The sequence below is a fragment of the Adiantum capillus-veneris genome, chromosome 4 (assembly GCF_014529385.1).
Source record: "Adiantum capillus-veneris isolate H3 chromosome 4, ASM1452938v2, whole genome shotgun sequence".
NCBI classification, from domain to species: domain Eukaryota; kingdom Viridiplantae; phylum Streptophyta; class Polypodiopsida; order Polypodiales; family Pteridaceae; genus Adiantum; species Adiantum capillus-veneris.
Window position 1 is genome coordinate 108,727,646 of NC_140934.1, and position 13,158 is coordinate 108,740,803.

Consider the following 13,158-nt stretch of genomic DNA (forward strand, 5'->3'; position numbering starts at 1 on the left):
ACATATTTCTATTGGCCTACCATGAAAGTGAACATACAAGAGTATGTTTCCAAATGTGTGGTATGCCAAAAGACAAAATTTGATAGAGGGAAGCAACTTGGATTGATTCAACCCTTGGCAATCCCTAATTCACCATGGGAGAGCATATCCATGGATTTTATCTTTGGATTGCCTAAGTCTATCCATGGGAATACGGGAATATGGACGATAGTAGACAGGTTTAGTAAACAAGCTCATTTTATACCTGTCAAAAAGACTATCAAAGCCCATCAAATGGCAACCCTCTTTATTTCACAAATTTTCAAGTACCATGGCTTGCCCATGTCCATAGTGTCGGATAGAGATCCTAGAATGACCAGTAATTTCTGGAAGGGTCTCTTTGAGAATTTAGGAACAAGGCTAAACTTCTCTTCGGCCTATCATCCACAAACTGATGGCCAAAGTGAAATAGCTAACCTTAACATTCTCGATCTACTAAAAGCCTATGTAACGGAAGTAGATCAAAGATCCCAATGGGAGAAGTACTTACCCTTAGTGGAGTATGCTTACAATAACACCGTACATACTTCCACGGGAAAAGCACCTTTCGAGGTAATTGAGGGAAGATCAAAAAGTCCCTTGCTACTTAAGGTACATGGGAAGATCTTCGCTGCAGATGAGTATAGCCGAGACCTACAAGAATCTTTCCAAAAGATTAAAGATGCTATCTCTATCTCACAGCAAAGGCAAAAGGCTGCTGCTGACAAGCACAGAAGAGCCCAAGCCTTTAAAGAAAACGATTGGGTCTTGTTAAAGTTTCCCAAGGCTCGATTAAGGCACACAATGGGCAAGAATCCTACGGGTCACCAAAAGTACTATGCTAAACTAGCAAAAAGGTACTATGGTCCCTTTCAGATTCTTAGGCCAATCAATGAGATGGCCTATCAACTCAAGTTGCCCAATCATTGGCTCATACACAATGCTTTTCATGTGAGCCTATTAAAGCCTTACAAAGGAGAGCCACCTCAACAACCAACTATTGAAGACCCACCGGAGATCGAGGACCAAGAAGAGGTGCTGCAGCCCGAGTCCATTCTCCGACATGAAGACAAGGAACTAAGAGGCGGTAAGACTATCCGACGATATCTTATTAAGTTTAAGAATTATTCTTTTGAAGATGCTAGATGGATGCAAGGCATACAATTAAAGGATAACCTAAACCTTGTCAATGCTTACAATGCTTCCCAAGAGTAAGCAAATGTACAAAATGTTAAAAATGAACAAAATTTTTGTCTTATACGACTCTCTTTTTCTTTATTTGTGCACAAAAATGAAGTAGTATGCATGCTTAGATCAAGTTTGCGGAGACGACGTCTCCCAAACACCAAGTAGAGCTTGTCACTCTACTATATAAGACTGATAGGACTAATGTGCAGACATGCTTGCGGCAGCCTCAGGCTCTCAAGCGCCAAATGGACTAGTCATCCATTGTGGAATGATGTCGTAGGGTAACATAGGGATCCTCTACCCGCTAAAAAAAGGACTCATGAACATGCTTTATCTTCTCTACACCATAGTCGAGGACGACTATGATTTCAAGAGAGAGGTAATGTCATAATAATCAATATCTAATTCTCCTAAATGATTTTCTCATATTAAACTGATCATTTAATGTGGGGAAGGCCAAGGGAGAAAAAGCTAGAATATTGCTTAAGCTAGCAGACCGGCCACAGTAGGGATCCAAAGGAGGGAAAATAGGGATCCAAAGGGGGGGGCATCTGCAAAAGAGCCATGTGCAACAATGGGCTAAAAAGACCCTAAGGTTGGGCCCATTAAGACTTCCAAAATGCTAAGGTTCCAAAATTCAAAGGTTGTGTCCAAAGGTCAACCCTAGGGAAAATTGGATGCTTTGTGTGTGCCCTAAAAGTCTTTGCACATCCCTACATGGGAGGGGGCGAGCCCTAAAGGTAGGGGATGAGAGAGAAAGCCACACACGCAGGCTCCCTTTACACAAAGGGAATGAGGGACACATGTCAGCTCCCTAGGCCAGATGCCCACAAGGTGTGCCCAATTTCTATTGGATGACCCTTGAAGTGGACCAATGAGAATTAAGCTAGAGTAAATCTAGTTTAATTAATTTAAAAACATTTAATAAAAAAAACCAATGAGAATTAAGTCTCCTAGAAGACTATTGGGCAGTCTCCCAAGGGGTCCAATGAGCATTCAGGAGCCCCATGGCTTGCCTGATTCCTATTGGCCAGGAGGCAAGGGGGTCCAATGAGAGTTTAGTTTAATTATTTAATTACCTAAAGCTCTCACAAAAGGGGAAAGGGGGACACATGTCAGAAGGCTATCACTTATGCTGCTTAATTGTAATTGGCTTGACTTGGGGAGGGCCAATGAGGCTTCAGCAAGAGCAATTAGCAAGAGGGCTCACCCAAGAGAGAGAGGGGGCTGATTTTTGCAAGGCATTATCACACACACACTCACACAAGCTCATGTGTGAAGAAAGAGAAGACTATCTCTTCCCAAGCTTTAATGGAGAACTCATCACCTACTCCAAGCTTGTGAGATAGAAGCCTACATCAACACTCTCTTGGCATGTGGATGCAAATCCAACCAAGAGCCAATATTCAATGCATGCTCATCTCCTCTACCAAGCTAATTACTAAGCTAAGCTATGCTACATATGAGTGATTATGTGAGGAGATGTACATCTTTCTCGTAAGATACTCCTTCTTCCTCTAAATCTACTCTCATACCCTGCTAGCTCTCACCATCTTCGAAGGTGTGTGAGGTCTTGGGTCTAAGAACGGGGATAATTCAAGTTGTGTTTGTTAAGTGTTTTGCTTAGTGCATGAAGTTTCCATCTTCATTGCACTAGCTAGTCTTGAAGGAACACAAAGAATTGTATTGTACAATGTCTCTCTTGATGGGAGAAACCATAATATAAAGCCTTTTGGAGGGGGGACCGGCTCCATGAAAATCCGGTCCTCAACTGTTGTCAATAGCTTAATTTCTCTCTCTTTTGAAAGTATTGTCGATGCTATCTAACTAGATGTTATGCTTTTTGTTGCTCTCTCCACCCAAGCACTCTTGTAATTCTCATTAGGAATCTATTCTAATGAAATGCCCACTATGTTCATGCTAATTTCCGCTACACATAAGTTATTAGGCCATTAAATGTTACAACATGTGTAAACATGTTGTGGATGTCGAAGATGAGATATGATTCAACATTTGAGGATTTAATCCTCGAAATGTTTGATGGTGCAAGAGTTTCCAAATTATTTCCTTCTTCTTGTTTATTGGGAGCCCTTGGGTTTGCTTATGCCAAGACCAGGTCACTCTCAAGTACATATTCTTCTTTGACCTAGTTCTTGGGGGCTTGGTCATACCAATGCAATCACCCCTTTCTTTGCTTCTCTACTAATGCTTATTTTCTTCCCAATAACATAACACGCGTGTAAGCCTAGTTTGTGAGACCACCCTTTGTGCAAGTAGGGATTGGATAGCTTTGTGTGCCCATGTTGGTCCTTGGCATGGCATCCATGGCCTACACATTTGGTGGGTCGGAGCCATCAAGCTAGAGAAGTAACTAGCAATGCCATGATCATGGGTGGAATTTCATTCTAGATTATCCATCAATACGAGAGAGACAGAGAGAGAGAGAGAGAGAGAGAGAGAGAGAGAGAGAGAGAGAGAGAGAGAGAGAGAGAGAGAGAGAGAGAGAGAGAGAGAGAGAGAGAACACAAGCAGAGATTTATGCTCATGGGGGGACATAGCTAAGCATTGAGAGAGAGAGAGAGAGAGAGAGAGAGAGAGAGAGAGAGAGAGAGAGAGAGAGAGAGAGAGAGAGAGAGAGAGAACCTCATGGGGAAAGAGAATTTTATAGTAAGAGAGCTCTACAAGCTAGGTATGGAGAACCCTTGTGGTGGAGAGAGAGAGAGAGAGAGAGAGAGAGAGAGAGAGAGAGAGAGAGAGAGAGAGAGAGAGAGAGAGAGAGAGAGAGAGAGAGATAATTGGTTGTGGAGAACATGAGTTGCAAAGCAATCCCCTCATCATTTTCCATAGATGCTCATATGCATGCAAATTTGTAACTTAGCTACAATTCCCCACCCCAAAAGTCCTCCCCATGCCCACTTTTTGGTTTGAAACAACATTAGTGATATAAATCCATATCTATCATTTGCCATGGCCCTATATATTCAAAAGACCTTTTGTACATTCAAGAAAATAAAAGTTCTACCAGAGGCATGTGGTGCTAAGGACCCAAGATTGTGGACCACCAAACCATGTCTTCAACCACGTGGCCGATTCCATTTACTTCATTGTGCTTAGTGAGATGACCATTGCCTCCTTATGGACAAAGTTGTGCGGCACTTATGAGAAGGAAACTATTGCGTATAAAGTCTATGTTATGAAGAGTCTCTTTGATTCAAAAGTGAAAGAAAAAATTCTATCACTTCTCAATTGAACGAGCTTAATGTCATTTCTAGCTATTTTCAAACTCAAAATTTAAATTTAAATGAGTGATTAAAAGCCATATGTCTTTTATAGCTACTAGTTCCCTAAAGTTTGATGAGGCACTCGACAAATTGCTTTTTGAGGAGGTAAGATGGAAGTCTGTTCATCAAGGCAAGCAAAGTGCTACCCTTAGTGTTGAAAGAGGGAGGAAATCCCATGAATGCAATAAATCTTGTAGATGTTGCAATAAGTCTCGACATAAGAAAGATCTTGAGTGCTATTATTGTGGCCCAAGGAGGGCCACATCAAAAAAGTTGTGTTAAGTGGGAAGAAGAGAAGAAGAAGGAAAAGTGTGAGGATGCAAGAAAGAGGACATAGGCAAAACAAACATAAAGGAGAGAAATGATGTCAATAATGATAATGGTGACATTCTATTTGCTTCTTCTTACCTGCAAGTTATCTAACAAGCAAAGATGGCTCATGTAGCTAAGGTTTGATGTTGGATTTTGGTGCCTCCTTCCATGCTACTTGTCATAGAGAAGGGTTTTATACCTATGATGTTGTCAAAATGGTATATTTGAAGGTTTCTAATGGTTTTCTATTTGTGCTCAAGAATGTGAGAAACGGGCCAACTGTCACCAAGAGATTGACTTTCAAAGGTAGTTAGACGATTATGGCTACCATACATGCTTTGGCATTGGCATGTGGAAGATTCAAAAGGGCTCTTTGGTCTTGGCTATGGAGAAAAATGTGCTACTCTTTACCCTCTATATGTGTCTGCATCCCAAGATAATCTTGAAAACATAACTGAGCATCCAAATAACTCTTTGTGGCATTGCCACTTAAGCCATTTGAGCCAAAATTGAATGAAAGCTCTTTCTTGTTTAGGTTCCTTGCCTATTTTCAACTTCTTAGACTTTGAACTATGTGAGAGTTATAAGTATGGTAAGCATTCTAGATCAGCCCATTCTAGTTTTTCAAACAAGAGTAAGCTCGAAATGGCACTTAGCAAGTCATTTCTACCAAGTCACTTGATAATGTTGTGTATTTTATCACTTTATAAATGATGCAACTATTAAGGGTTGGGCATATCAATTGGAAAAGATGATTCCTTTTGTATCAGCACAGCTTAATCTCAATTGTTCAAAATCACTCAAGCAAGAAGCTTAAGGGATTAAGGAGTGATGGTAGAGAATGTTTCTTTGATGGATTTCAAAATTTTATATGATATATATGTCTTTAGGAGAGAGCTTACTACTCCTCATGAACCTACCCAAGATGGAATTGTTGAGAGAATAAATTGCAAAATTTGAAAGAGAAGTTAAATGTGTTATCTCATGCTAAGGTTCTATATGGATTTGGGCGTAAGCTCTTAAGACTGTAGTTCACTTGAACCATAGATCACCAAGAAAGACATCTGATGGTGATATTCGAGAAGAAGCTTGGAGTGAACGTTAAGCCATCATATGATCATTTGTACGTCTTCTTTTGTGAGGCCTTTGTGCATATACTCAAAGAAATTAGAAAGAAAATAGAGTGAGAGTCTACAAAGTGGATTCTCATTGGCTATGGGGAAGGTAATGAGATGGGTTATGGCTTGTCGATCTTGTTTCCCATAAATTTACCTAAAGCAGTGTTGTGATATTCCTCCCAAAGAGGTTGAATTAAGAAATGTTACATTTCAAGATGTTACACTACATGTACATGAATGAAGACAAGGATTTTTCCATGCACGGGTGGACAAATGTACATAGGAATGCTCCTAGTGGTAGCAATACATTGAGTGGTACTGAAACACTATTGGGAGAGCTTATTCCTCATGCCAAGCCTAGATTACATCATTGTATTGTGGTGAGACCTCTAGGTATGATGACGATATGTTATGAGACAACAAGCTTAAGTGGGAGTGTTAGCAGCAGGCTAACCCAGCAACACAATTTTACACATTTTGAGCCCACTTTTGTACTTTCTATCAGTTTTGATATAAAGATCCCGTCATGTACAAACATGTAATTTTGATTATGATTTTGAGAATGTAAGGTTGGTAGTCATGTCGTACGCTTACTATCTAGAATGAACTTACAAAAACTTTTGAAAAATTGGCTTTTACACCATATATAAGCCCTTGGCCCTAGCTATATATGAAACCCTGTATTGCATGTGTGTCATGGCCCTTGGACAGATAATATCAACCTTGCTTGCATTCCATAAGCTATCTCCACTATTAACTCCCTTGACTCATGGGCATCCAAGTCTTCAAGCAGGTAAGCCCTACTTTCAGCATCACCTCTATAAAAGAGGAGCCCAATATTCATTTTTCAAACAACTTGATCAATTAAGTAGTTCAATTCATTGTCAGCTTGTGTCCACTCGCTCTCAATGGTCTCCATTAGCCATTTAACAGTTCGCTAATCTACCCCCCATAATGTGTACATGTGATTCAAAGCAAAGAACCGGTTCTTCTCAATGAGCACTATGACCCACTACATTCTTTACCATGATTTTAACAAAATTTACATAAGAAAGAAGGGAATGTCTTGTCCAACTTCCTTGTCTCCCGTAGACAAGTACATCCAACATCATCAAAAATTGGAGATCATCTATAAAAATAATACTGGACGCCCATTTTTTAGGGAGTGTGATGACACCAACTTCTTAGAGGACCCTTTTGTACCCAAAAATTTTCAAAACAAGAAATTATGATTTGTGTAACAAGAAAGTATTTGAGTAGCATAAGGTGTGCCGGCCTTGACACTAAGTGACACCTATATTTAATGCGGGGAGGGGTAATGGGATCAACAATTGGGGCTCGGGGGGGGGGGGGGGGGGGGGGGGCGGCGAGATCTCGAAGCGCACTAAACCCTGCCAGTGAGAAAAACAAGGCGTGTTGCCAGAAAAGGGAGGCGTATTAAACATGGCCAACGAGAAAAACGAGGCATGACGAGGAGATTTGAACTCGAGACCTGGCTGTCCGAGTTTAGGGTCACTACCTCACATGCGCATGCATTGCGTACCCACAACTGTTTTTACAACATTATATTGTAAGTTAGCATGCATTACCCAGGCTGTCCAAGTTTAGTGCGTGTCCAGGTTAGTTTTTGATTTGATTTTTATGGCTGCGATCTTCTCGGCTTTCGTGCGTGAGCTTCCCCGCCTTTGATCCCATTGCCTGCCCCTCTTAAATATGGATGTTACTTAGTGCTGAGGGTGTGTCAGCGAGGGTGTGTCAGCAAAAAACAACAAACAAGTTTTGAATGTGAGCTCACCCTACCAATCAATGGCGATCACATGATTTTTTTGTTTTTATTTTTAGAGGTACAACATCTGCAATGTCATGCTTTTGGAGCTTGATTGTTGTAGATATATGTGTACTACTACTATGGTTTAACTAGTGATTGGGGCAAAGGCCCTAGTAGGCCTAGCCAATTTCCATTTTGGGTTGCATTAGAGGGTATCTCAAGCAGATGCTCTTATGGCTTTGAGGGAAAAAAAGAACGCGATAGCATGTGGAGGAGAAAAAAAAGAACGCGACAACACGTGGAAGAGAAAAAAAAGGGTAGGTTGGCACGTGGAGAGAGAGAGAGAGAGAGAGAGAGAGAGAGAGAGAGAAGGGGAGAGAGTGTGATGACAGATGCCATCTCCAAGCGAACGAAGAGAGAGAGAGACAGAGAGGCGCTAGGCTGCATTGAGATTCAGACAGACAGGGTTGTGAGAGGGATGCCATTTCCTAAATAGAGGAAGAGAGAGACAGAGAGACACGAAGATAGATGGGAGACAGACAAAGGAAAACGAGTGTGTAGAGGACATGCCACTCTCTCTCTCTCTCTATCTCTCTCTCTGCCCTGTACGTCCACAACCCAATGTTGAGCACTCAAGTAGAAGAAAGTGGTCCAACCCAAGTTGGGCTTGTGCTTGTGCTGTCTACATGTAGAAGGGTTACACCTTCTTGGTCTAGCGTGAGAGCTGCTAATAGCGCCTTGTTCGAAAACTGATGTGGCAAGACGGGTTGCAAGGGTGGAAAGTGCATTTTTTGCGGAGAGAGAGAGAGAGAGAGAGAGAGAGAGAGAGAGAGAGAGAGAGAGAGATGTGTGTGAGCTCGTGTGGGTGGATATTGCTGTGAAATTGTGAGTTGCTTGCAGCACCTTGGAAGACAGCGACTATTGATTCTACCGGCCACCTATGTTGATATGCTCTCAATTATTGTTGAGTTTGCATGATAGTTGGCACTTTTGATTTGACATTTATCCTCACCTTTCCCATTTACTTAACGTTTTCCTTTTTGGCCTGCCCAAAGGGAAAAGGCTATAGAGATGCCTTCTCTTTTTAGTGATGACTAAAACAGAAAAAAAAAGTAGAGTTGTATTTTCAATCATTTTTTGATAGGCCAAAAATGTTGATTGATTGAAATAAGATAGTGGGCACTTATTTAAATGAAGAGTGTGTAAATCTAATCATAACATTTCTTGAGTTGTGAAATATGAAGTGAATGCTCATTTTCTCTCAGTTTTTTAGTCACCTCTGCTAGTTAGGTGTTGGCATAGAAAGGCTAGTTGCTTCTTGCTAATGTCAGCCAACTGGAGGGAGGAAGATATTTTTTTGGCCTATCCCAAAGGGGTGAGGACGTAGTGATGAGTCCCTTTTCGGGATGCCCAAAGGGCGTAGGCCTTAGCATTGGTTTTACTTTCTGCCTTAAGTAAAGATAGAGTTTGGTTTGTAAAATTGCTTTTGCATTTTAGAGGAATCTGACGGACGATAGCCTGGATTTGCTAACTGATCTTCAAGCACTTCTCTAAGAAGAAGGTGCCATTTCGTCTATGTAGGGCGTCCTCAATGTTGTCCCCAACCGCTGGGAATTCACCAATGAGTTCTTCCGCAAGGGCAAAAATCATCTTCTTTGTGAGATTCATAGGCGAAAAACTGCACAAAATAGCCGTTCTTCTCCCACAAATTCTAAAGAGGATTTGATAATGTAACAATAATCCGCAGTACCACTGTGGTCACCTCTTTCCTCACCCATGGCTTCTTCGTGGAGTGTGACCTGAGATAAATATCGGCCTCTGCATCTTAGGTGGCATCCACATTGGCTTGGAGAGATGACCTGAAATTTTTCCACTTTTGTCTGAGTCGCTATGAGTAAAAAATACCTAACTGGCCCACCGAGTTCAAGTGGAAAAGTGGTGGAACCTTACCCTTGGCATTAAAGATAGGCCCAAAGCCTGGAGTGCATTGCATGGGCCGCTTTTGCGTGCGCTGCTAACTCGCCCTACTGCTCCTAGTTCATTGCAATAAGGTGAACTGGGAAAACTAAAGGGTGCTCCTCCTAAACTCTCTCTCTCTCTCTATGGCATCATGCATCTTAGCCATACATAATGGCTGCTGTGGAAGGAAGCAACGTTGGGCCATCAAGGAGAATTCCAAGGATCAATTTAGCCATTTTGGAGAAAGCTCTCACGAAATGGAAACTCTGACTATTGATGAGAATGAGGAAAGCAGGCATTCGGATTGCGAAGAGCCCATTGTGGTTACGCCAATCGAGATCGGGACGGACAATGCTCGATGAGCAAGAGGCAAAGATCCGAGCATGAGAAACCAAGCATGGATTTGAGGGAAAATTCCAAGTTTTCCGCACGGCTTGAGGGAAAATTTGGATCCACTTGAGGCGGCACGCCTTCGAGACGAATTCCAAGTTCGTAGGGAGAACGACGAGGTGCGTAATTTACTTGCTTGTTTTTATGCGAGTACTCTTACATCGATTGAGTGCTAAGCGTGTGTGAGGAGTAGGGTAGGAAATACACGCATTAATATCTGTGTGTGTGTGTGTGTGTGTGTGTGTGTGTTGGAATTGGGTATGTGTGGGATTGTAGGACATTTGAAAATGTAGTTGTCTTCCGGTCCATTTTTTGTGGAAAGGAAAGGGGATTTTGGAAGGTCTATGAGAGAGAGAAAGAGGATTGGGAGTTTAAATAATTAGGGGTGTCATGCAATTAGCCATTAGGGTTTGTTTGTGTGTGTGTGTGTGTGTGTGTGTGTGTGTGAGAGAGAGAGAGAGAGAGAGAGAGAGAGAGAGTTAACTCTCACACACATTCCTATCACCTAAGACAGATACCGTATTATTTATTTGGTAGAGTCAGGTACCGGGCTTGTCGGTCCAATTGAAAAAGGGTAAGAGTGATCGCCGATGAGAGGCGCACTCTAACTGGAACATTCAAGGTATTAGTTGGCTAAGCATGGGTGCCCAAGCGTGAATGGGGTGAGCTCATATAAAGGTCAACTAAACCTAAAATTCACTTATTCTTTCATGTGTGCAATTGAAGAGTGCTCTTGCTCCATCTCCACTCTCCATCTCCTTGTGTGTGTGTGTGTATGCGTGAGAGAGAGAGAGAGAGAGAGAGAGTGATTGAGCATTGCAACGACGGCACGGCGGTGGTGAAGCGGTTGAGCGTAGCACAGTGGCGGCTCTTTCTTCTTCGCGACGAGGAATCCTCCACGACAGCAAGCTAAGAGCGGTGAGTGACACACCATCATCATGTTTGAGCTTACTAGTTTAGGCTAGTTGCATGCTTGGAGCCATTTGTGGCTCGCACACAGTGTACTGGCAAGTTCATTGCATTGACATGTGCGACAAACGCGCACATTTTTGGCACCGTTTTTGGGGAATCCCATACACTAAGTTTGAATGACACTCTGTGCTTCTTTGTGGTGCAATTTCAATTGTAGGAAAGGTAGGAAAGGAAGGTGAGTGTGTTGAGAAGAAGGAGTTTGTTTTGCTACTGTGTATTTCTTTGTTAATGAGGTTTTGAAAGGTACTGTGTTTTCTCTGTGATAAGGTGTTAGTATTAAGGTTGTCGATCCATAATGTTAGTTCTGTGTAAAGTACAGTAAGTAGGAAGTAAATCTGTTAGAGCTAATGAAGTGTGTTAGTGTGTAATAGTAGCTATATTAGCTGTAAGTAGGTAGGTAGAGTGTGTGTGTGCTCGCGCGCACAGCGCGGCCACGACGACCTTATCCAAAAAGAAAAATAAATAATAATAATAATAATAATAAATTTTTAATTTTAAAGTAGGATCGAGATCGGGAATATCTCCTAGACCCAAGCCTAAACCCAAGCCCAAGCTCACGCTCAGGCTCTGGCTTCAGTCACCCTTTAAAATTACGTATTTTAGCATCACACGTACCTAAAAATCGACCTTTTTGAGGACCAATGGAGCTTCAAGTGACCGAATGTTGTGTTCTAAAGCACACCGCGACCCTCTGAGTGATATGCTTGTTTTGAGCTATCACACACTTTAATAAAAAAAACCGATCATTAAAAAAACGAGTGAAAACGGACGCCTAAAAAAGTAAGCGGTTAACCTTCGAGGTTATTCGCTGACGCTTGTAAGGTGTTAAAGGCACATGCATTTGTGTCTGGTCGTGTGCTAGAGATGAAGCAACTAGAGAGAATTTTGACTTACGCTAGTTCTCATTATCCACCTACCTTAGGTTCCGGGCCCTTGGCGGGGACCCAAGGTAGTACAAACCAAGACCCAAACATAGTGGCTAGTGACTCTTCCTCTGACTACAACGTCATGGAGGGCTTCCCAATGCCTAATCCCGATAGCTCAAGCCAAGACATGCATGCCATGGGCCACGGTCCGGGCCGAGCGTGTTTAGCCGCTTGAAGGAAACCTTTAGTAGAGCCACTCGCTCCAAACATGGAGCTAATGATGTAAATGAGGGGGGTGGGGAAGTAATTTTGCCATTCATGACCAACGTAGACCCTATTCCTTTAGCCTTGTGCACAAGAATACTCCATTCACTGCACCCTCTGACTCTTCAGAGTTATTTCCCTCCGAGGTTATATTACCTGATGGTAGAAGCCTTGCCGAAGTGCAAGAGGTTGAGCGATATATCATGGCATCGAGGAAAAAGGAAATCGAGAGCTTACGTAAGGTGGAGCAAAGAAGAGAGTTAAAAGAAAAAGCCCCTATGTCAATATCCTTGCTAGGACAACAATCGAGTGCTCCTGAATTAGCGACCACTAAGGGTCAACCCATAGAGAGCCACATTGCATCTAGCTCAAAGGATACCCCTAGCACCTCAATCCTAGATGGAGCGTTCTCAAATGAGAACTGGGAGTACGAACTACAAACGGAAACTCTAACCAACCTATACACAGGTCACACCTATCACGTGGGTTGGTTAGATGTCCTACAATCCACAATGGGTGCTACTAGTGTGGAGGATAAAAAACAAAGAGTTTGTGAGGTCATCCATAGGGTCATTGAGTTAGAGAGACAGAACAAGGGGATAATCATGCCTTCAATGGGTCTAATGAGATTCTTGGATACAGGAAATGCTAAACAACTGACCTTATCGCAAATGGAGACTCCCTCGGTAAGTCCGATGGATCCTCCATATGTTGTTTCACCAGGGGTCTTAGTGCAATCTGAGCCCACAAGTGATAGCTTTACCTTTTCAAGTCTAGCTCATCTTTCCCTTGATGACACCACGGCTACCATGCCTACCCCAAGGATGGGCATGTCAAGAAAGACGCCATGGAACTCATTTGTTAGTAAAGCATCGCTTCATGGTAGCTCAATGCCTGCAACAGTATCTACAAGTGTGTACGAATCGTATACACCCATGGGTCCTCATACTCATGTACTTCCTACCCCTCCCATTGTTTCAACAACCTATGCTCCACAACCACAACACCCAAGTTCTTATTTC

The 13,158-nt window shown here is 42.3% G+C and overlaps 1 pseudogene; it reads left to right on the forward strand.

The window, feature by feature from the left end:
• Nucleotides 1–6,686: 6,686 nt before the first annotated feature.
• LOC147459774 (uncharacterized) overlaps nucleotides 6,687–13,158 on the forward strand; it is a 92,411-nt pseudogene continuing 85,939 nt past the window's right edge.